This window comes from Octopus bimaculoides, chromosome 5 (assembly GCF_046866305.1).
Source record: "Octopus bimaculoides isolate indiv1 chromosome 5, ASM4686630v1, whole genome shotgun sequence".
Lineage (NCBI taxonomy): Eukaryota > Metazoa > Mollusca > Cephalopoda > Octopoda > Octopodidae > Octopus > Octopus bimaculoides.
This window is the reverse complement of record NC_142932.1, coordinates 46,467,706-46,494,516: the sequence shown is the minus strand read 5'-3', so window position 1 is coordinate 46,494,516 and position 26,811 is coordinate 46,467,706. Positions and strand designations below refer to the sequence as shown.

General features: G+C 33.9%; 1 long non-coding RNA gene across 1 annotated transcript; it reads left to right on the top strand.

Moving 5' to 3' along the window:
• The first annotated feature begins 5,146 nt into the window (after positions 1 to 5,146).
• LOC149135475 (uncharacterized) lies at positions 5,147 to 21,658 on the top strand. The gene is made up of 2 exons (XR_016241788.1): positions 5,147 to 6,040; positions 20,724 to 21,658. It is a non-coding gene; the product is annotated as an uncharacterized LOC149135475 (long non-coding RNA).
• The last annotated feature ends 5,153 nt before the right edge of the window (positions 21,659 to 26,811 follow it).

Below are 26,811 nucleotides of genomic sequence, written 5' to 3'. Positions count from 1 at the left end.
CTCAAGAATCATTGTTTCCCATGATTTCATCTGCGCGCCCTTGATAACACACAATGTGTACAAGAAATCGACTGTAAAGTAGATCTGTCCCAAGAGTGTTTTCAAGTGTTAGGTGTAAACTGGTAATTAAATGACTAATAAACCAACAGGTTTAGAGTAAAGACGTGACGGGAGATTTTCTCATTCATTTTACATGCAAAGTATGTTCACAGCCAACCTGTTGCAGCGCCAGCGTTTTCTTGCAGCTCCACGAGGTTCGGACAGAAAACTGAGGACAAGTAAAATTTTATAAATAACGAATTTTATATGAAACAAAGGACAATATCTACAAGATATACCTAAATTGACCAGCTTGATGTTTACCATGAAATTAGGCAGATAAATCTTGATTATCTGCAGTTGATAAAACTGAGTTCACAGCCTGCACAGCTGAAATGGCAGTGTCGTTCTGCAGCAATTTGAAGCAGTTTGCATAGTTCGAGTTATTCGTATAGATATGCAAAATGGCAAGTAATTTGGTCAATAATTTCAAAAGAGTAGCGCCTGTTCCTTGAGATGCTTTGCTATAAGATACTATGCCTTCAAGTGGTTTTAGTTCTGCTGATATGTTTCTGCTATGAATTTCAAGATCGTCATTGTTAAGGAACGTCTAGAGTTAAAATGAGAAAGGCTCTTCATGATATGACAATTTTCTGCCAAAAAGCGGCTCACAGTGTTAGCCGTTGAAAGAATCTCCACTATTTGTTAGCTGGCTTCTAATGATGCCATTCGCCATCGAGTCCCTCAAATACTGTAGCAATTTATCTCGTCGTATTAGCTTCTATTCGTGCTGATTATTCCGTTATAAGCTCATAGTTTGTTTTACGAACGCTCTATATTGCTGGATATCAATTTGATTGTTGTATTTATATCTAATGCAGAAGATTGCAGAATCTTTGTAAGAAGTTTGACTCCTTAAAAAAATTTGTTTTCAAAGATGACGAGGAGAATTCAAAAGTGGTAGAAGCAACTTGCTCTCAGTTTGTCTTTCCAATAACTTGATACCTTTGCTGAATTACTTTAGAGTATCTAAAATAAAAAGAGGTGTAAATGCACAGCATAACATAATGCACTCTGGCATATTCAAAGTATATTAATCAAGCTTTTGAACTTCACTGGCTGACCACCTTTTCCTTTTGTAATTGATGCACAGTGAACCGAGCCAGTGGACATAGACGCGCCAGTAGACATAGACAGCAAATGGAACATCGGCATGCACTTTTGCTTGAACACCAGCGAATTTTCTGTGCATCATGGCAATAGGCTACACCTAAGTGAACAATGAACATCATTACCAACAAAATACAATGCAGAAGTGAGTCAGTGTCAAGTTCAGAATCAACGCCATATCTAATCGACTATTCTCAAAGCAAGTGAGAACTGTTCACTTTTCAGAAAAAAAAAAACTTGCCTTATTTACAATTAACGCAAAAGCAGCTGACTTAGATACTTCTTGGGTTGCTCCATGGGTTGTCATGACTAAAAGAAACTCGCTCAAAATACTGTGATGCAATATATTTTGCGTTTTGACATCCCTCCATTTTATGCTTTCTGATGATAGTGTTGTTGTATGTTGATATCAGGCCCATTATTTCCCGCCCATTACCATGCCCTTGTCCACCTTTAAGAAATCCTTTATAGTGCCTTTAATTGTAAACCAGAAGCCAGAACGGATAAGTATTTTCACGAACTTGCTTTGCAGGAGCATTCGTTAGTAAAACCACCATGCAGCGTTTTTTGACATGCCTTACTCTATCCACTTTTATGATATACGTAACTTTGGAAAGAGACTCCAGAGAATTAAGTCAAGCAATGTTTATGAAAGTTTTCTGAACTGTGGTGGAAGGGTTCATCGCTATAGGGTTTGATAATGATTGCTGGACGAAGACCCTAAATCTACTGGAAAGAAAGTTCCGCTCTAAAGCTGTTTCTGCTTCCTGACCACTGTACCGTTTGGTTATTTATCTTTCGGCGTTTGTCACAGTGCAATTACCCTTGTAACTATTTGTGTCTTCTAAATCTGTTCAAGCAGAACCTGTTGAGTCTATAACATTATCAGAATATTCAAGTTCTGCAGAAGCTGTCACTTTAGGTAACTGGATTTGAAGAATGTTTAGTGTCTTCCAGTGTCGCAGTAAACTTCATCTTGATGAACTGCCGTATATGCATAACAGATTGGATCAGCAACAAAGCTTCATCGGGTTGTTTATATCTTTCATTAAAATATGACAAAAGGCTTGTTAATACAACGGCTTGACACATTAAGAAGGCAAATACTACAAAAAGAAACAAGCATTACAATTATATTACATCATAAACACATACTATTTTGACTATGACGTAATTTATTTTCCTACTTCAAAAACGTTGAAGTTTAATCCAGCTTTAACAAAAAAAAAAACTATTTGTTTATTTTAAGAGGGGCTTGCAGATGGGCGATCACAAAAAAACCCCTAAAAACTCGTGTTTTAGGTGACTTTTGTTTTGTCAACATACTATTTAAACGAACCAGGTGACGTACAAAGAAAACAATAGACAAACAGAGTTCTAATTAATAGCAGTGCACACAGGCGTTCGGTCAAATTTGCGGATCCAGAATCTGTTGGATAACATGTAGAAACTCTTTCGATGATTTATCTAGATTGGGATAAAATCACTCAAACGTGCAGCTCCTACAGTACTTATAACGATAAGTGTCAATATATTTAACTTTCCTAATGCGACGAGCTGGCAGAATCGTTAGCACGCCGGGTAAAATGCTTAGCGGCATTTCGTCCGTCTTTACTCTCTGACTTCAAATTCCATCGAAGTCGATTTTGCTTTTCATCCTTTTGGAGGTCGATAAAATAAGTAGCAGTTGAACACTGAGGTCAACGTAATCAATTTATCTCCTCCCCCGAAATTGCTGGCCTTGTGCCAAAATTTTAAATCAATTAACTTCCCATTCTTTGATGAAATTCTTTAAATCTAGTGTGAAGTGGAGTTATACATTTTCTTTATGGAATTATTGGAACTTGAAGCTTATTCCGTTTTTTCAATTTGCTTTAGGATTCTTCCGACCAAATTTGTTTTAATATTCTGTAGAATGTGAAACTCGCGATCCTCGTTGCCAGTAGCAACATATGGGAACTAAAGATATCTGAGGATCTGGTAGTGGTGTTAAACCGGAAGACAGATTCAGTCCGGTATTCCTATTCTATTATTTTTTTTATGGTAGCCCGATGTAATAATCTGTCAGTGTGTCAATTTCGTGCGTAATTTTAGTTTCTGTTCATTATTTTCTATGAGTGTTGTTGAGAATGTTGTAAAATTGTCTCTCCAGGAGGTTTATCTTCGCGTGCGATATTTTTATGTTCTAGTTGCCTAAACCCAAGGCAGCTCTAATCGAGCAGACTTGTGATCAAAAATCCCCGGATTTTTGTATATCAGAAACAATCGCAAAACAACTCATCAGACACTGCCAACACACAGTAATGGAACATAACATTGCTTACAAAGTACTGTACTTTTCACGGATCTTCAAACATGGACGCTTGCGCATGACAACTGTTTTAACCAGAATTCCTATTTAAATATTGATGCTTATCCAGTTTTGAATAGAAAACTGCTGCTTTTATTTGAGCTGATACAGCAAAAGAATGGAAAACACAGAACTGTAAAATAGAAAGCCGAATACAGAAAACTGTTGATATCACTCACAAACACGTGCTACTAAAGAATATGAACTTCTACAACACTGTACCTACTGAATCTATTTATAGATTGTTTAATCAACTTCCAGATATTAAGTGTTAATCCCACTACATAACTCTCTCCTTCCATCGCTTCCGCTGTTTTCAATATCCTGTTTGAGATCTCACAGCATTCGTCTTATAGTTGTTGTTCATTTAATTACTCTTGTTATTGTTGTCATTACATTGAATTGACCGAGATGGCAGTGGCGTGCAGTCTCAGCCATGCAAGCTATGTGCCGCATGTCCTGTTATATAATCGGAAAATTAGATAAAATAGTTACTTTCTTGCAAAAAATAATCCGTCCAGTTTTCGAAATATACGAATTCTTTGGTCACCCACCGTTTATAATTAATTGTTTTCCATCGAAGTCTCTTATCGAAAAACTATTTCTCAAAATATCGTTTATAACACACATTTCACTCATTTGAAAAAAGTAACACACGTGTTCAACTGCTACTTATTTTATCGACCTCCGAAAGGATGAAAAGCAAAATCGACTTCGATGGAATTTGAAGTCAGAGAGTAAAGACGGACGAAATGCCGCTAAGCATTTTACCCGGCGTGCTAACGATTCTGCCAGCTCGTCGCACTGGGAAAGTTAAATATATTGACACTTATGCAATGAGAATCCAGCATATAAACACTCCTAACTCCCTATCTATGTTAGTTTGACCTTCCTTCCTTCCCACCTCTCTCTCTCACACTCTCTCTCTCTCACACTCTCTCTCTCTCACACTCTCTCTCTCTCACACTCTCTCTCTCTCACACTCTCTCTCTCTCACACTCTCTCTCTCTCACACTCTCTCTCTCTCTCTCACACTCTCTCTCTCACACTCTCTCTCTCTCACACTCTCTCTCTCTCTCTCACTCTCTCTCTCTCTCTCTCTCTCTCTCTCTCTCTCTCTTAGTGACCTGTCAAAAGATATGCTAAGACCATAGCATATATATTTTGTACCCCTTCCTCTCTCTGTCAGTGATTCCACAAATTTATCATAGGAAGTAATGCTTTCTGATAATAGCATGACCCCCACCTCTCTATCTCTTTGTTATCTGGTTCTGACCGGAACTAGAGCAGTTCTCAAGAACTGCTATAATTAGCCATAATTCTTGGAACAGCCTGGCGGTAAGTTTGAATCTTTTATCCAAAACATCTGTTTGCACTATTATATTTTTGGAGTGTTCTGAAAACAAAAATATTTAATTTGACTAACGTCATTTTTCCGTTTTTTTTTTAAATTTACTTACAATATACGCTTACACGTGTGTTACTTTTTTCAAATGAGTGAAATGTGTGTTATAAACGATATTTTGAGAAATAGTTTTTCGATAAGAGACTTCGATGGAAAACAATTAATTATAAACGGTGGGTGACCAAAGAATTCGTATATTTAATCAGTAAATATGACAAAAAAATGGAAAGTCATCTAGATACAGCTTCTATCTTCACTGGTCTGTTAAACCAGTGATTTCTTATTTTTGTTAGAAGTATTCAGTGGCATTTTTTCTTTTACTGACGTCTTATTTAATATCCAGAGTAAAAGTCATGACATAGTGTATTGTAAAGAGCAAATAGATAAAACTAGAACTGTACTCGAAACCAAACTTGATAATTTTTCAATCTTTTATGATATATTAGGGGAAAAATATGGAGTCGATGCAGGAATCAGAATTCAGAGATCCAAAAATATATCTATTGAGCCTCAACGACATTATTAGAATGCATTGTAACAAAATTATCAGTACAGTAGTTGACCAAATAAAAGCACGATATTCATCCTTAGAAGAGTTTAAATTCATAGAACTTTTGAATTTCAACAAAGTTGATGAATATTGCAAACGATTTCCTGTGGACTCTATACATTCTTTAAAAATCACTTATGGCAGATTTTTTGATGTAATTCGATTACAAAGTGAGCTCAATGTGACGTATTCAATGAAAATTTTTAAAAAGCGAAGTTAAGTCATTTAATGAGTTACATTTACAGCAGTGACCTTGTTGAAGCTATGCCAGAACTCTTCAATCTGTGCAAGTTGATTTTGACAATTCCGTCTACCACTGCTTCTGTAGAGCGATCCTTTTCTGCATTAAGTAGAATCAAAACATATCAAAGAAATGCGACAGGAGAAAGAAGACTGTCTGGGTTAGCACTAATGTCAATTGAAAAAGATTTACTACAACAATTGATGAAAAGAGAAGATTTCTATGAAAATGTGATAGATATATTTGCCCAGGAAGATCGAAGAATTGAATTAATTTATAAATGAGGTAAATAACATTTTAGAAGCTTAAAAAAAAATTAATATATTAAAGGGCATATATTACAGGTTTTGGTTAGTGTTTGTTATAATGTAAGGTTCGACCATCTTACATCAGTATTGTTTGGCAGGAGAAATGGTTCGACTTCTTCGTCACGCTTAACCTACATAGGTTTTCCTTTCTGTGCTACTGGGTGTAGTCTATTTACGGCCGTAAATGTCTTGTTTCAATCTCAGAGATGTTGACTTCTGCCACAACAGTTTTGGGGGGCTTTTTATGATGTTGAATTTTCACTATCTTTCATTGTGTGTGTATTCATGTATATGAGTGTATTTTCAATGTGTGTGCGTGAGACGTAGTCTTTTAATATACGGAGTTCAGTAAGTCTCAGAACAGTCTGCTTGAGTATCGATAATTTTCCCAGAATTGACAAGTAGCATGATAAAACCCCTGACTTGTCTTCCAGGGCGTAACGATCTTAAAGCATGGCCATATAATGTAACTAAATGTGTTCTCTTAATTAAATCATTTCAATTTGATTCAGCTCAACCAATAAGTATAGGGGCTAATGCAGAATCGCACCCCTTTGAAAAACGAATTCTGTGAAAAATTTTTTTCTGATTCTTACCTTTAACAGAGATTCCGAATATGCAAAAATATTAACAGAATCCAATTTCATCTTTATTACATTTTACTTATGATTTTTAGACTTTTTAAGGGAGAGTGAGGATGGGAAAGTACTGACGTTTCGAAGAGAGAGAAAAATACAAACAATACACTTATTTCAGGCTCATCTTTACAGAGCCATTTTTTATTCCCTGCTTATTCTAGGTCATACGGGGGTGATTGCATATTCAGAATCTCCCATATGTAAATTGTAGGAATACAAAACTTTATTTACTGAAAAATTGCCGTGGGGGGTGGGGAGAAATTCATTGCATGCCCAACCCCGGAAGTCACCGCACGCCACTGCGAGATGGGGGACTTGGAAGAGTGGAGTGGGAAGAAACTCGTAGAAAACTAATTATTTTTTTAATGCCTACCGAAGTTTGTAACTGAGTATCTACAGTTGTTGTGGAAGTGAATAAAATTGCGTGTGCATCTATATGAATATGGCAGTGTTTGCTTGTGTATAGGTTTTTTGCTTTTTTTTGTACTTGTTTCAGTCATTTGACTGCAACCATGCTGGGACACTGCATGGAAACATTTTAGTCGAGCGATTTGACTCCAGTACTTATGTTTATTTATTTTTTAAAATTTAAACTTGGCACTTATTCTATCGGTCTCTAGTAATTTGGCAAAAGCCGAACCACTAGAGGATCTGTTCAGTTTGGCTCACAGATTTTAAAATTAATTTTCTAAAACTAAACAGTTTGAAACTTCGTATACTGGTGGAATGTCTCACGCAGAACACGGTTTACTTTGAACATTTTTGACAATATTTGGTATTTTAGAAGTTATTTCGTGTTAGAAATTATTTCGTGTTAAAGTATTTGGGTAATTTCAACCAATCAACGACGTGTATTCAGTTGAAGAAAGCCTCTGCTGTTTGCGATAGTAATCTAAGAGGAACAACTTCCGTGTCCTCTCCACTAAATGTTTGTTTACCGCCTGTGTTGCATATTACACGCTTTTTTTCTGGTTCTTGCGTCGGAGTAACCAGTGTGTTTCTTTATTATAACATCATAAATTACGTAATATTTACACGTGTTTCATCAGCAATATTAGTATGTTGTGCAGTAATTGTTATGCAATCGACTGTATAATCACATTGAAACGACAGATCTTTAGAAGAAATAAGTTAATTCATTACTATTTACCATACACACGCACACACACATACACGCACGCACACACGCGCGCGTGTGCGCGTATATGTTCAAAACAAAAGAAGTCCACTTTGAATTAAGTGTTCGGTGCATCGTATGGTGCAGAGTTAAATAATTTATTCATAGAATTTGTCTTTACCTTTTGCAAATCTTTTCTCCAGCGAACTGCAAATTATAGAGACAAACCCTATGAATAAATATGACGTGTGTGTGTGTGCTGCAACGAAACGGAATAATGTTATCTAGCGATGCCCGTACACTAGTAACACTGACTGTAATGTACGATCTCAGTTGCTCATATTATACTTTTTATTCAAACTTCAGTCTGTCAAAGGGTTGTTTGAGCCCCTGGCAAACTAAGTTTTGGTGCTCTTAGTGGAATTTTTTTTAAAATTTTCACATGAGGAAAAACTGCGAATTTACAAAATAAAAAAGTTTATTAAAATATATAAGCTAAAGACAACAATTCAAACACGTCATCAAAGTTTAAAATTCCGTAATTGATAAAAACTAGAAGAGAGAGAGAGAGAGAGAGAGAGAGAGAGAGAGAGGTGAAGTGAAGAGAGAGAAAAGATGTGGAGACAAAGAGACAGAGAAAGAAAGAAATTGTAGAAAGTGAGAAAAAGGCATTTTTGCAAACACCGAATGAAAGATGGGTAGAAGGGGAAAGAGTTGAAAGGGTACTGTTGATCTGTTGTAGATATAATGAATGTTCTGAGTAATTACAGAATACCGAACAATTTAGTATGGCTTGTGTCATAGACCAGGGGTTTTCAAACTTTTTGACTCGCGGACCCCTTTATATTTCAGGCTTTACCTTATAAACGCTTATCAAATTTATACATAAATATTTGCTTAAAATAACACATTTTTACATTTGTTTATTTAACAGTATTTAACAAATAGGTTTATTGTCAATTAAAAGATTTCGATTAAAAACCATATATAAAATCAAATTGCCCATAAAAAGTATTTGCTGTTCACGGACCCCCTGTCTTGTCCTTGCGGACCCCCTGTGGTCCGCGGACCACAGTTTGAAAACCACTGTCATAGACAACAGCAAATGTCTTTATAAACTTTAGTCTATTAAAACTTTACTTCCGTAGTTACAGAGGTACCTTAAGCATTATTCTTGATGCAGTCTATAGATCTGGCATGGCATGCTTTAACTTGCTATTGTTGATGATTCTAACGACTTTTGTCAAAAGCTTTACACCTACAGGAAAAGTTTTTTCACGATGTGTAGTTCAATCAAGAGACCACAGCTGTTTATCATTATTTTCTTGGTACCTAAATTTATTTTCCCATCTTTGACATGCTAATTTAAGTTTATGTTTATTTGAAAAAGAATGCTAGTCATTAAAAAAAAAAAATCCTCCTGTATTATTGAAACTTAGTAACAGTTCATATGTCCCTGATAAAGAATTATTAGTTGTGGTGAATATGATTCTTTTAATCTTTTTGGATCATCTGTGTTAGAAACCTCAACATTTTTCAGTATATCCTTTAACTTTTAAAAACGGGCTCTACATCTAATTCTTATGCTCGTGATAGCGCTCTTTTATATCCATTTGCATGATAATTAAATAAGAAATTAGTGACACTATTCATTAATGAAATTAATTCTACAGAGGTTATCTGCATAATTCTAATGACAGTATTTACCTTCCACTCGCACGCTCCCCCATGAAACATTTCAAATTAAGCTTATCTCTACTCAAAGAACTCTTCGTATTTCGTTTATTTTTATCTTCGCCTTAGCGAAGGCGGAGGTATTGTTTTCAGTCGTGTTTGTTTGTTTGTCTGTGGACGCTGGATGGATTTGGATGAAATTTTCAGGGATGTTTGGACTCGTGAATGACACAAACTGATTAGATTTGGGCATCGATCCAATACCGGACAAGGATTTTGGATTATTTTTTCGTTTATTTTTTTTACTTAATTTTTTAGTGTGGTCGGGTTCATTTTTAGTATTCTCATTTATGAGAGCAGTCAATTTTATTTCAGACATTCTCATTTAAAAAATCATCTCCGGTTAATCGTTGAGAGGACATTGGTGTTACCTTGACAGAGGTTTGCGCTCTCTGAGTCCTCTTGTCTCATATATTTTCATTATTTGCTGTGTGTGGTGTTGGTATCATATGCTTCAGGTAGTCGTTGGTTTGAATCTTGGAAGCTATTTCAATTGAATGCTTTGACATTACTCTTATACGTGGTCTGATCAATAAGTATCCGGATTATTGCCATAATCACAAAGCCAAAGCTTACAGAGTGAAGCCGCTTGGCACAGATTGACCTTGACCTCTGCTGTGTATGCGCATTAAGTCTTAACGTTCTAGCTCACTACTGCTGTTTACAGCAGTGCCTGGAAGGAACGTGTGCAACGTGTGATTGTCGCATTGACCATGAGAGAAAGTTGATCAGAGAATCTGCATCAAATTTTGCCAAAGGTTTCGCGATACCAGCTCAGAGATCTACGCTAAGTTTTCAAATGAAACCCGAGTGTCATTTTGGTCAGCTGAAAGCAGTTTTTGGCACAAACTTGGCAGACACGCGTCTCATACCCAAATCTTCAGTGATAATTGACTGAACGGAACCGTAACTCATCTGCACATCCTTGGATAACTCACGGATGGTGTGCGGCTCATGCACTCCTCTCCATACACTTTCCACAACTTTGTGTAGGCCTCTGAGCAAATATCGTCATGACAACTTTCTCTGTCATAGTCAATGCGACGATCACACGCTACATACGTTCCTTCCAAGCACTGCTGTAAACAGCAGAAATGAGTTTGAACGTTAAGATTTAGTCCACGGTTAATCTGTGCCAAGTGGCTTTACTCTGCAGGCTTTAGCTTCGTTACTATGGCAACAGTCCGGATACTTATTGATCAGACCTTGTATGTGGGTTCACTTTGGTGAGGTGGAGCTGTGTCTATAATTATTTGGATGAATGTATGGATTGCAGTATCTATGTTGGAGATTGCAGTGTTGTTGAATATACGTACTGTAGTGTCAATGTCAGTAATTGTGGTGATGTTCAATGTTTGTACTGCAGGGTCACTTTTGGTCATTATGTTGATTTCTGCAAGCCATATTTCACTTTCTTGGTGAAAGTAATTCCACAGGTACTGTTTTCTTTAAGGCTCGTGAAAATGGTTTTATTTTATTCATTGATATGTGGGTATGTCTGTGATGATAAATGGGAGATGGATAAAAAGGTATTGAGTGATTTTTTGTTTATGTTTTTACATCATTGTTACAGTACTAGATGTTGAGAGTAGAACGTGATATCTGTTACAGTTAACCTAATGAAATATGTGGGGATCAAATGAATAGATCCTAGGTCTTGACTGTAACTTATTTTATCAACATTGAAAAGATAAATTTGATGTCAATCTTGATGGAATTTGAATCCAAAATATATATTTCTTTATTGCCCACGGGGGTGGGACTAAACATAGAGGGAACAAACAAGGACAGACAAAGGGATTAAGTCGATTACAATCGACCCCAGTGTGTAACTGGTACTTATTTAATCGACCCTGAAAGGATGAAAGGTAAAGTTGACCTTGGCGGAATTTGAACTCAGAACGTAATGGCAGATGAAATACCGCTAAGGGATGTAACTGAATAATATATCTTCTCCAACCAAACTCATACTAAAACGTGACAGAAACTAAATGCCATAATAAGAACAGCGACAAATATTCCTCTGGAAATAAATGGGTAACTTTTTCTTGCACCTATGATAAATTGTAGCAATGAAGCAGTCTCAATATACTTGAAATAGAAGCCAAAACTTCCTTAAATCTCAACCTGTTTTTAATGTGTCTTAGGCATTATGTTTGAATAATAATTAAAAAAAAATGGGATAGTCATTTATGAACTGTCTTTAATCATAGGTGTTGCATGATTGTGGCCTGCTACAAGTCAAAACAACAAAAACTCAGGCTAACAACAGTATAGATGGTGTAGATTGGAGTTACAAAAAAAAGTTTGAAAGTGATTTGAACTCACACATAATGGGCTGTATTTTTATCCATTCAGCAATTTGAAATATAGAAATACAAAAGTGTCAATAATAATAATAATATTAATAATAATAATAATAATAATAATAATAATAAAAATAATAATAATAAATCCTATATACTTATAAAAAGCAATGGACACAGCAAAAATATAATCTGTGTTATTTAAAATGTTTTTGAATCTGTTTTGTTGTTGCTACTTTTACTGTTGTTGCTGTTCTTTGTCATAATGCAAAACTTGGAAAAAAAATAACAATCATGTCTAACTTGGATATTGTGCTATATAATTAGGTAGAAAGAAAACTAGTTTCATTTAATTTCATTTCATGCTGTATTATATAGTATGCTAATGTATTGGTAATGGATCTGATTATTTGACCTAGCAAAAATGTAATATGTCAGAATCTTATTATTAAAAATCAAACCAAATAAATAAATAAATAGATAAATATAACAAAACGAAACAAAAAATAAAATATAATTACCAGAAAATAAAACAAAACAAAAAAAAAACAAACATACAGCATATAGCATAAATGAAAATGAAAATGATGCAGAAATACAACAATAAAAACAGTAACAACAATGAGCAAATATAAAGTAGTAATTCATTTTTCGAAAAATACAATAACTCTAACACTACAGTGATGACCATCCCATCACTCCTAACACCATCACTAACAACAATAGTAATGGAATAAAAATAAAAACATAATGAAATAAAAATAAAAACCATGAAATAGGATGAAAATGAAATAATATAGTAATAAGAACATGGAAACCTAACCAACCAACCAATATTATCAACATCAAAAGTTATTTAGAATAACAAAAATATTAATTAATAAACTAAGAATAGTAAGACCAACAATAATTAGTAAAACATTGATGCTAATAATTATAGCTCCAAATTTTGGCACAAAGCCAGTAATTTGCAGGTAGGGGTAAGTTGATTACACCGACCCCAGTACTCATCTAGTTCTTATTTCATTCAACCCGAAAGGACGAAAGGTAAAGTTGGCCATGGTGGAATTTGAACTCAGAATGTAAAGTTAGAAGAAATGCCACTAAGCATTTTTTCTGGTGTGGTAACAATTCTGCCAGCTCACTGCTTTATTGATGCTAATAGCATTGGTTTCAAATTATGGCACAAGAATAACAATTTCAGAGATGGGGTAAGTTGATTACATCGACTCCAGTACTTAGCTGGTACTTATTTTGTCAAACCCGAGAGGATGAAATGCAAAGTCGTCGTCGGCGGCGGCGGCGGCGGTGGTGGTGGCGGTGGTGGTGGTGGTGGTGTTGGTGTGTGTGTGTGTGTGTGTGTGTGTGTGTGCCAAGGCCACTTTCAAGGAAGGGGAACTGATAAACTCTCAAATTCAGTTGGATTAGATGCTGAAACAGTTATAAAAGAAGTTGAGCATGAACAAACCTATAAATACCAAGGAATACATGAAGGCTCTGGCAATCAGCATGCAACTTTGAAAGAGAAGACCATGAAGGAATATTATAGGAGAGTTCGAGCAGTTCTGAAATCTGAGCTAAATGCACATAATAAGGTGTTAGCCATATGTTCTTTAACGGTTCCAGTTGTTATTAATAGTTCCAATGTGTTGAACGGGAATATCAGTGAAGTAAAGAAAATTGATAGAAACACTCATAAGTTGCTGACCCAAAGGCAGAAGTGGATTACCTTTGCTTTCTTGAGCTTAAGGAGGTTGAGGTTTGATCCAATTTGAACTTTCTTACAAAACCACCACAATTAGACTGCTCAAATATCTTGAGACAACTTATGACTGGATGCTAAAACTCATTAAGAGCTATGAGAGGTGTAAAAAGCTTCATTCTATCTTGAAGGAGAGCAAAAAATTTGCTACTGATTTTATGAATGTCGCCCAGGCTGAATATCTTGAAGAAAATGTGACAATTGTTTTTAAGCAGAAGAGTAAAATTAGTAACAAAAAGAAAAGTGCATAAACAACTGGCTTGTATGTGGGAGCAGAAATTTCTGTATGGCACATATCTGGTCTTTACTAAACAAGATGATGTTAACCAGAAGCACACACAACAATTGCTACAAAGCTCAGGTCTACAAAGGCTTCATCTTAGCTGCTCAACATCAAAGCTTATTGAGCATTATAATAATAATTTCCTTTTACTATAGGTACAAAGCTTGAAATTTTGAGGGAGGGGGCCAGCCAATTACAACTAGACCCTGGTAAGATGAAAGGCAAAGTCAACCCTGGCAGAATCTGAACTTGTAATGTAAAGCCAGAAGAAATGCTGTGAAGCATGTTGCCTGCATGCTAATGATTCTGCCAGCTTACCACCTTAATAATAATTACAAATAATAATAATAGTATTCCTTTCTAATAAAGGTACAAGGTGGGGAGTGGGTAAGTTGGTTACTTCTATCACAGTGTTCAACTTATTTTATCGACCTCAAAAAGATGAAAGGTAAAGTCGACCATAGCAACATTTGAACTCAGGAAGTAAAGACCGATGAAATGCTGCCAAGCATTTTGCCTGGCATGCTAACAATTCTGTCACCTTTCCACTTTAACCATCACCATCATCCTCATAATAATAATGGCTTAAAATTTTGGTGCAAAGCCAGAAATTTCGGGGAGAGTGTATGTTAGTTACATTGATCCCAGTGTTCAACTGATACTTATTTTATCAACCTCAAAAGGATGAAAGACAAAGCTGACCTCAGCAGAATATGAACTCAAACCCTAAAGACAGACAAAATGCTGCTAAGCATTTTACCCAACGTGTTGATGATTTTGCTTGCTCACAGTTCTAGTAACGGCAATATTAGTAATAACATTTTCTTTATCTTTTTTGTCTTTGGTTTCTAATTCAGGCACATGGCTGTCAATTTTGATAGGAAGCAGTTAGCTGATACCATCATGCCCAGTGGTACATTATTTGTCCCTTGGAGAGATTAAAAGCAAAATTCAGACGACCTGCCATAAGACATTTTATAGGACACTCTAATGATTCTGCTACTTCGCTGCCAATGTCCTGATGCAGTACCAGGCACTGGCTCTCATAGCTTCTGATCTTAACTGATTGGAAGTGTTATCATATACATGCTTTGTCTTAGTATAAAAAGTGAGCGACAGCAAATATTCTACTCAGTACCACAGGTTTGCTTGTCTCTTGTTTGACCTGAACCAGTTGAGCATGTCCTTTGGTGGCTGACGATATGTACATCTCTGATAATGAGCAGAAGTAGTGTAGGAGCATCATAGCCATGTGTTGAGAGGAATTCTTTGGAGTTTGATTAAGTTACCTCTGGAAACATAAGTGTTTTGTTCAACATCCTTAAACAAGGGATGAGCCACTCAACTTGAAGAAAATTCTAACTGAGCCCCACCTGCAAGAGATCACCATGTCATACACATATGGTTGGGATGCATATGCCTGGTGTACCCTTATCAAATGGGTAGTCCTGATGGGCATACTGGGTTTCATATATTTTACCCCAGTGTCACTGATGGTATGCACTGCCCTCTCACTCAATAATAATAGTAATAATAATAATAATAATAATCCTTTCTACCATAGGCTCAAGACCTGAAATTTTGGGAGTAAGGGGCTAGTTGATTACATCAACTCCAGTGCATAACAGGTACTTATTTCATCGACCACAAAATAATGAAAAGCAAAGGTGCTCCTAGTGGAATTTGAACTGAGAATGCATGAAATGCTGCTCAGCATTTTGCCTGGCATGCTAACAATTCTGCCAGCTTGCAGCCTTAGTGATAATAATAATAGTAATGCTAATAATAATGATGATGACAATGATGATGATGATGATGATGATGATGATGATGATAATATATTCGTTATCATTTATCTTTATAATATAAAAATTTGTTTTCGGTAAATATATCTTAACACAAATAAATAATAAATTTCAAAGTCTAAGAAAAATGGAAAAGAAAATATTTTATTATAGTAGGACTTTGAAAAAAAAACCAAAAAGCACATGAGAAAAAAAATAAGTATTGGTGATAAATAGAAAATATAACTTCATTATTTTAGTTGAGGGTAAATGAAGCAATGAGAAATTTTAGTGATAAACTATTGTGTCAGGAAGTAGGCAGGCAGGTGTTAAGTTGAGTTCAGTAGGAACTGTGTTCTATGGAACACTTTGTTATTTTGGATAAAATTTTCCTCTTTCTCATTCTCTCTCTTTTCTCTCCCTTTCACCTTTACTTTTCTCTATTTAAAAAAAAATATTTTGTTAATGGTTATTGTGTAAATGGAACCATACTAATTAAGAAAAATCTGGAGTTAATACTATTCCAAATTAATATTTATTTCTCACATTGGTATGAAGTCATGAATCTGGAGAAGAATTGTTTCCAACTTGGCTGTATAGGTAAGAAATTCTCTTTAAAGCCATGTGATCCTGGTTTCAATCCCAGGTTGAGTCAAGGAATTTCTGATGTAATATTTGGGTTCAATATTCCTGTGATTTATCACCAAAGAAATGTGGCTTAATGGTCAGGAAATTGGACTCAGGATTATAAGATTGTGGTTTTAATTCCTTCACCAGGTGATGCCATGTGTTCTTGAGCAAGACATTTCATTTCACGTTGCTCCAGTCCTCTCAGCTGGCAAAAGTGAATATTCCTGCGGAAGGACTGGCATCCCATCTGAGAGGGAATATTTACACTAAAAGAACTGTGGAATAGGCCTTATGAATCTATATGATTTGGGAAGGATATTTATCCTTTCTTTTTTTTATCCTTTTAATTCAAGTCATGATTAAATGACAAACACTTAACAAATTAATAATACCCATTCTATAAGAACCCCCCACCGATAACCTAATAACAATAAACACAAAAATAAAGGCAAAGAAGTTCTAACTGTATATACAACATTATATATATATACCAGCTTGTAATCGTTCAGGCTGATAACCCCAACTTAAAATTAATAACAAAGTAGGAATTAATGATGGAATGAAAAATTCTGATTATCATTTTGGTGGTACTTTTGGATTTGGTACTGAGAGGTGCCACAAGATACTCAGAAGGAATGAAGATCAAATGGTATCTTGTGCTACCACCACTATGATCTTTCATTAATAATAATACTGCCATGGTGGAAACAAAGATAAAAGTGAAAGCACTCTTTACCCTTTTGGATGAGTTATTCTGACAATGATGACTTCATTCCAAAGACAAGAAACGTTTGTCCAAAATACAAACAGAAGTTAGAGAATTCCCCTTTGAAATTGAATGCAAGCCAATCTGAGAAAAAAAAAAGAGAGAGAGAACAGGCCATTAAGAGTCTTGGCTGAATCTATACAATCCTGTTAAATGATACCAGAAGGCTGAGAAATAGACTTACAGACATTTACAACTACAGTTTGGCTGGCAACTTTGGTAGGAAGAGTTCTTAAAGTTGCTCTAAGATATGGTTAACATATTTTTCTTTTGCTATTGTACTAACCTTCTACAAAATAATTTAAGAATATGGTGAGTAATTTTCAGAGGAGGAAGTTAGTTGCAATATCATTGGTTCCAGTACTTGATTGGTACTTTATCTGAGTCTTAGTGAAATGAAAGGCAAAGTTTGCCTTGGCATGACTTGAACTCAGATGAAATGTCGTAAAACACTCTAATGATTATGTTAATCTACTGCCAATAATAATAATATTGAAGATGATGATGATGATAATATCTTTTCTACTAAAGGCACAAGGGGGGAAATTTTGGGGTAGGTGGCTCATCAATTTCAATGGTCCCAGTGTTCCATTGGTACTTACTTTATCAACATCAAAAGGATGTTCTTTCTCATTTTCACACAAGGTTAGCAATTTTGAGAGGAAGTCAATTAAATCACCCTCAGTGCTCAACAGTTAGTTATTTTATTGCCACCAAAAGTATGAAAGTATGACCAACAAGGTTGACCTCAATGGTGCTTGAACTGAGAACTCAAGGAGCTGAAAGAAACGCTAAGTATTTTGCATAGCACAGTAACACTTCTGCTATCCCACTTCCATAATAGTAATGATAATAATAATGATGATGATAATCCTTTTTGGGCACAAGGCCTGAAATTTTTTAGGAGAGGGGACTAGTTGATTACATCCCCAAAAAGATGAGAGGTAAAGTTGAACTCGGTGGAATTTGAACTCAGAGTGTAGCAACAGGTGAAACAGGGCTAAGCATTTAGTCTGGCATTCTAACAATTCTGCAAGTTTGCCACCTTATACAATAATAATGATAATGATTTCATTTTTATTTATTATTTATTAATAATAACAGATCTTTAAGGCAGTGAGCTGGCAGAATTGTTAGCATGATATTTCATACATCTTTAACGTTTTGAGTTCAATTTCCTCTGAGGTTGACTTCACCTTTCATCTTTTGAAATGTTCGTATTGGTGCTTCCAGCACAACTGCCAAGCAGTACAGTTTGTTTCCAAATTTCTGGCAGAGTGAATTGTCATGGTACTTTTTTTTCTCACAGATGGTGCCCAACTCACCCTACTATACTGTGTAGTTGACAAAATCAAAAGCAAACAATGTGCATGCATGAAATTAGGAATATAATATGGTGACAATTTACTCATCGCACCATGTGGTGTATATATATATATATATATATATATATATATATATATATATATACACATAATCGTTCATTTGTTTTTTTGTTAACATTTTGTTATATTGCTAATATTTGTTATATAAATATTTATATCTGTCTAAATATATGTATATACATGTATATATATATATATATATATATATATATATATATATATATATATATATATATATATATATATATATATATATATATACATATACATATACATATACATATACATATACAGATACATACATATACAGAGAAAGAGAGAGAGAGAGAGTGAGGGAGAGACCCCAATATTTATATAATAAAATATAAGCAATAAAGCAAAATATGTTACACATTCATACTTACGCTTATAGATACATTTTCACATATATAGATATTGTTTATGAAAAATGCTAATAATATGAAAACAATTTGTGAATGATTAAATCCGTGTAATAATGTATTTCTTGCTCATATAAGCTTACATATAAACATATAACATATATATTAGAATTTATAGATGCTATTACATACTTAAATAGAGATCACATGTTAACTTAATCTTGATATTTCAATTGCTGAAAAAGTTTACAAACCTGCAAGCTGATGTTCATAAATAGATTGATGACTGCATTCACATAAAAGCATGCATACATACATATACATACATGCATACATACATACATACATACATACATACATACATACAGGCATTCATACATATGCATATATACATACATATATATATAAGTGCATATATCTATGCATGTTTGGGAGTGTGTTTACATATATATATATATATATATATATATGTATATATATATGCTTGTGCATGGATGAACACATATATGGCCACTTGTACTCATATAGGCATTCCACAAAACTTACTATGCAAACAAAATTTGCATACATATACACATACAATCGTACAAACATGCATGCATATATACATACACGCATACATGTATACATTTTCAGACACATGCACATATACACACACTTAATTATGATAAATATGTATGCATTTGTAAGTGGAGGATTTGTATTAATAAAATTATGCTTGCTATAGTACAGGCTGAAAATGAATTTGGGTAAAAATGAACAGATGTATACTTAATAAATTTAGTTACAATTTAAGTATTTCAAAGGATTAACATAGCGAGATTAGAGGAATATTGACATGTGATAGTTGGAGTATTCTTGATTACAACAACAATAAAGCTTTCCATCACAATAAACATCCAAACAAAATCATTGACAAACATAAGAAAAAATATATATATAAACCTTCATATACACAATCATTAAAATATCTCGTTTTATATAAAATTTTCCCTTAGATCATTTCTCATCTTCTTTGAAATTCTAAGAGGAAAGTGTTTTATTGTTGCTCTTATTTGTATTGTCTTTTAGAACATAAATGTAACAATCGTAGAAAAATATATATATATAAAAAAACAACAAAAACAACAAATATCCTTCAGAATTAAAAGCTATTCAAAAATCTTCTCAAAGAATATTTCCTTTTTACACATTCCATTCTTATACCATGTAGCAAAAGATGGGAAGTAAGGGAGATAACTATAACTTTGTTATTTAAAATTTTGTTTTGTTTGTTATTTAAATAATGTTAAATCTTTATATATTTCCAATATCATTTTGTAGCTTGCAGATTTTAATTTCCTCATGATTAAAATGTAGAATATTTGTATTTTCATTCACCTACTTTAAGACATCTTTAATCATATTCTGTTAATTTATTTACTTGGTGTTTCATAATTCATTTAAAACTAATACCACACTGAAGGTGAGCAAAGCGACAATTATTGTTATCAATATTATTATTATTATTTTTTAGCTAATAACTATATTTATGGTGCTCTATATTTGATATTATCCAGATAAAGTATAATAAGTTTGAATTTGAAAAACATAAAATAACAACATAAATAACACAAAATGTATGAAATTTAATTATTTGAAATCTAAAATAAATAAATTTATAAACATTTCTTTCTGAAATTTTGATTACAAAATACATTTTTATACAATTATTACAGATAAGAGCCTTTATAATAAGTGAAGCAGATAACATTATATGAACAAAGTTTTCATTATCTCTAATCAGTCGTTATGTTAAAGGTTTATCAAACATTCAAATTATATATTATTCGTAATGTTTATTGCACTGTTTTATTTCATGCCACACCTTTCTAGGAAAACAACAGATGGAAGAATCTCTATGTGGTCTAACAACCTGCTAGAAATAACTACCAAATTGATCATAATCCAACTCTGCTGTCTTGAAATGAAATACAGAACATGGCATGCACAAAGTTAGAAAGGAAAATGAAAAAACAAAGAAGACATAACTGGATGGTCAAAGTTGGAGTGCTTGGTAACAGGTTTGCAGCACCAAGCCTGACCTGGAGAAAAAACAACAACACCAATGGGTGGTTGATTGGCAGAATGTCAGATTACCATTTGTAATGTTATGGCTTTTATCCTTCCACCAATGCTACAAAGAAGACAATGACATACATATGTACACACACACACACAAAGACAGACAGACACACACACACACACACACATACACATTTATTTATTTACATTCTTCCAAAGCCTCAATAATTTTGCTCTTGTTTAGTGCCAACCAAACCCTGATCAAATAGAATTATGGTAAAAAATAATCCACCTATGACCATCCCATCTTTACAGTGGTATGTAGGATTCTCCAATGTACCTTTTACTCTCTAAAATTGGAGGGTGAGATTTTGGGGGAAAGTTGAAGCAATATTGTTTAGCTCTGTGTTCGTGCCATGAAGAAGATGATTTATAAATCGATTCTGCATCAAAATGGAAACTGGTCTAAATCAGAAAATATTCCTAGGGCATACCAGTAGACTAAAGATAGATGACAGCTAAGTGATTCGAGATAAAGTAGAATAAAATGATTAAACCACAAACACAATGAAGTACCCATAGCATATTGGAACACAAAACATATGAGCATAGAATCATCACTACTTTGTGTTAAACCATCTCACCCCTACACAGAAAATCCATTTCCAATTCACACCAATTTAATATTGACAGCTTACTGGTGCAAACTGTTGGAGTACGCTATGAATAAAGACTTAGCAAAATGAGTTCCAGTCCTAGTACTTAAAACTATCATCATTGTCATCATCATCATCATCACCACCACCACCATCATCATCATCATTATCATCATCATCATTAACATTTAATGTCCATTTTCCATGCTGGCATGGGTTAGACGCCTTGACAGGAATAAGACCAGAAGCTACACCAGATTCCATAGTCTATTCTGGTTTGGTTTCTATGGCTGGATACTCTTCCTAATGCCAAATGTAATGGGTACTTTTTATGTGGCACCAATACTAATAAGATAAAGAGAATACCATTCAAGAGCATTCTCCCTTGAAAATCTTGTGAGCTTAATCTTAGAGGATGACCAGGAGTTATTGAGTCAAAAAGTAGGTATTTATGCAGTCATTTGGACTGCCAAAAATAGCAACAACATGCTTGTTTTGGAAGGTAAAAAAGTAGACAGATTCGATATGATCCTGAAGTCTAATCTGACAGAAAAAGAGAGTATGTTCTCAACTGGAATATTTGTGGTCATAAGTCTACTGAATCAGGTTTGACCTGAGGCTCAACAACAAAAGAAATGCAATTAGAAATTATGTCTAAGATGATGTTGATCTTTAAGCACTGAAGTTGTTAGAAATGGCAATAGATTACTAGCTGTGATAAAACATCATGACAATTACTGAGAGATTGATTGCACAGGATCTGACTGCTTACTTGCTTTCTCTTCTGCGTTCTGGCATCCTGCTATGGGAAGTGAAAAGCTGAAACACTTGGGTGCTTGCATATGGACTTCCTATTCCTTGGTCTAACACAGTTGTTTCTGGGTCATAAAGGACATATTTCTTTCTAGTGGCACGAGACTGGATTTGAACCAAGATTCCTCACAGCTGGAACAAAACTCACTCTAATCATTGCGCTAAATCACTGATTTGAATGCTACATTATTTATCAATCCTGATGTGTTAAAAAGAAAAGTTGACCTTGAGCCTTCAGTTGATTTGAATTCAGAACTCACAGAGCTAGAGTAAATATTGCACACCATCAAATCCAATAGTCTAACAATTCCACTAATCTACTGATCTGGACTGGCACTTCATATATTGGTTCCCCTACCCCCAACAGTAATGGTTAGTTTGACAGATTTTTTAACACAGCTGTTGCCTCACAAATTTTTCTAACAAATCTTTGGTATTCTGAGACTGTGGCAGACACATGTACAGTGAGACTGTTCAAAATCAGACATAGTTATGTAATTAATAACTTTGATTTAAACTGATGTGTGAATAATATGGATACCAGAATAATATGGCAAATTTGTGCGTTTTCACATATTATATGAAAACAATGGCTTAACTGGCAGAAACTTCGAAGTCACTGTCAATAAAATTCTTGTTTAAGAATTATACATTTGTACTCTCCAAAAGTATACAGTAACCCATCAGATTAATGTAAAATTGTTTCTATTTTAACTGAGCATGAAAGCAAACACATGCATATATATATATATATATATATATATATATATATATATATATATATATATATGTAACTAAATTATACATTTGTAAATATCAGTTTATGTATATATATATATATATATATATATATATATATATATATATATATATATATATATATATATATATATATATATACAATTTTTTTTTTCTCCGTGTTTTTCTCCTTGTCTCCGTATTCTTTCTGTTGAAGAGTGTAGCTCGAAACGTCAAAGGCTTTCCGTATTCCCGAGCGTCATACTAATATATCCTTTTGTTATTTACACCACCTGTCCTCGTCTGTTGTTATTATTTGTATATTCTCCCATATATATATATATATATATATATATATAGTGTGTGTGTGTGTGTATATATATACATATGTGTATGTGTGTGTGTGTGTGTGTGTGTATTTGTATAGATATGTGTGTGTATGTGAGTATACATAGATAGAAAGATATATACATTAGTAAAAATATACATAACATCAGCATATATAAACATATACACCCACACAAGCCCTTATCTATATATCACTGCAAACACATATGCATATATACGTACATATCCATACACAGGGCAAATCATAAGGTAGATGAATTCATTTATGTATATATGTATATATATATATATATATATATATATATATATATATATATATATATATATATATATATATATATATATATATATATATATATATATATATATATATATATATATATATATATATATATATATATATATATATATATATATAGTAGGCGTAGGAGTGGCTGTGTGGTAAGTAGCTTGCTTACCAAACACATGGTTCTGGGTTCAGTCCCACTGCGTGGCACCTTGGGCAAGTGTCTTCTACTATAGCTTCGGGCCGAAGCCCGTCGTATATATGTATATATATATATGTGTGTGTGTGTGTGTGTGTGTGTGTGTGTGTATATGTTTGTGTGTCTGTGTTTGTGCCCCAACATTGCTTGACAACCGATGCTGGTGTGTTTACGTCTCTGTAACTAGCGGTTTGGCAAAAGAGACCAATAGAATAAGTACTAGGCTTACAAAGAATAAGTCCTGGGGTTGATTTGCTCGACTAAAGGCGGTGCTCCAGCATGGCAACAGTCAAATGACTGAAACAAGTAAAAAAAGTAGAAGAGCATATATATATATATATATATATATATATATATATATTATATACACCTAAAAATACATTACATCAGGCACATATTTCATAGGTATACATGCACCTAAGTTACATGTATACATGTACAACTTAATATGTATGTATGTATGTATGTATATGCGCACACGCAGATATTCACAGATTTATTTCCATTCCATTGCATGTTCATATCAAATGATTGCCTGCCAGTTGGTTGTAAACAACAATTAAGTTTTGTGGACCATGTTACATTGTCAACATTGATGCTTAAATTCAACGATTTTTCTTTGTTTTAATAACTTCAGCTACTACTACTACTACTACTACTACTACTACTACTACTACTACTACTACTACTACAGGAACATCCTCATGAACAACCGCAACATTTGTTTTATACCTATTAATCTATTGAACCCTTTCAAAAAGGTAATGGTTAGCTAGACGATTTAGTAGTGCCAAATTAATTGCAAGAATTATGTCTGTCATATATTTATATAATTATTGATTTATTTTGTTATGTACTTTACAATTGTTATTGCTGTTGTTGCTCTTGTTGTTGTCTGTAGTAGTGGTCTTTGTTCTCAGCGTTGTGCATTATAGGTTGAATTGTTCTGTCAGTTAAAGTAGATGATTCATAGGGTCTAAAGATAAACAAACATTCATCCGATATATCACTATAAATTTTCATATGTGCTGTAATACGTATCAGATTTATATCATATGAAAACACATCATGAAAATATGCTTGCTTGCTGTGAGAGCATGTGTGTGTACGTGTATGTGTGTGTGTGCATATGTATATGTATAGGGAGAGAGATACAGATATGTATGTATGAATGTACATGTACATATGCACATACACATACATATATATTTACACATACACACACACACACATATATATATACTTATAAGTACATACAAGTATATATATATATATACTTGTATGTATGTATGTATATATATGCATGTATATATATATATATATATATATATATATATATATATATATATATATATATGTATATTATATATATATATATATATATATATATATATATATATATATATATATATATATATATATAGTAAATCCAAAATAGAAGAAAAACACAAAAAAACAATAACGCGAGGACGTGGTACATGTAAAGTATTAGCAGACGCTCAGGGAAGGAAAGAAAGAAGGTTTAATGTTTCAAGTAGACGCTCTTCTTCGGAAACAGAGTAAAGTCAAATAGAAGGGAAGACGGAGGAAACAGAGGAAAGTCCAACAGAAGGAAAGACGGAGAGAGAGAGAGAGAGAGAGAGAGAGAGAGAGAGAGAGAGAGAGAGAGAGAGAGAGCGAGAGATAAAGGTAGCGGTGGTGGTGGAAATGGAGATGGTGTTGGTGGTGATTGGATAATAAAAGGTATATTTTTAAAATTGAACTAAGTTTTTTTTATATCTATCACTTAACGCATGCGCATCGGTTCAATTTCGTGAAATATTCAAGCTTATTTACGTGGCAGATATATGCAATTTAACTAAAGGTTGTATCATATGTACGGGATAATTTTTTTTATGGGGAAAATGGAAAAATATTTATTTTATGAGTGCTGTGTATTACGTCTATAAAATTGTACATAAAGTATATAAAGTGCATATATATAAAGTGCGTTAAGTAATCATTGTATTCCAATTTCTTTCACTTTTCAATGAGTAACAGATGAGCGACTACGTTTTCATACAGACACAACACAGGCTACGCTTACATATCTTTTGGATAAAGCTTTCAGAAATAACCTAAGTTTACCTATTCTGTGAGATGTTCAAGGGTCTTGCTAGTTACTATTATTCCACTTAGGAAAGGCGGCGAGCTGGCAGAATCATTAGCACGCTAGGCAAAATGCTTAGTGGCATTTCGTCAATCTTTACGTTCTGAGTTCAAATTCTGTTGAGGTCGACTTCGTCTTTTATTCTTTCGGAGTCGATAAGTTAAGCACTAGTTGAGTACTAGGGTCAATATAATCAACTTAACCCCCACCCCCACCCAGAATTACAGGCCTTAAGCCTATAGTATAAATTATTATCATTTCACTTAGGCATAGTGATATTAATAACGTGGTGTTATAACTCAGTATACATATGCTTCAGAAGCAAGCATCAGTTGAGTAGAGAGCAGTCATAAGAAATTACATATATGACAAAGGAGTAAGAAATTATGTCATGAAGTTCATCAGCTTATAGCTGTTTCTGTTATAAGATGCAATGCACTCATAGGTGAAAGCTTGTGTATCAACCCATAGATTCATCGGAGCTTCAAACATGAAGTGTAATTTTATTTGGGAAAGAATTTACATTTATGTATACACACATAAAAACATTACCAACAGAAAAAAAATACATATGTAAGAAGTGAATTTTGGAGTTTGATGGGGAGAAGCCCTTCCTAGAAGTAGAAGAGATAAAATTTACCTACCTATATATATATATATATATATATATATATATATATATAAGCGTAGATATATGAAGAACTGTTATG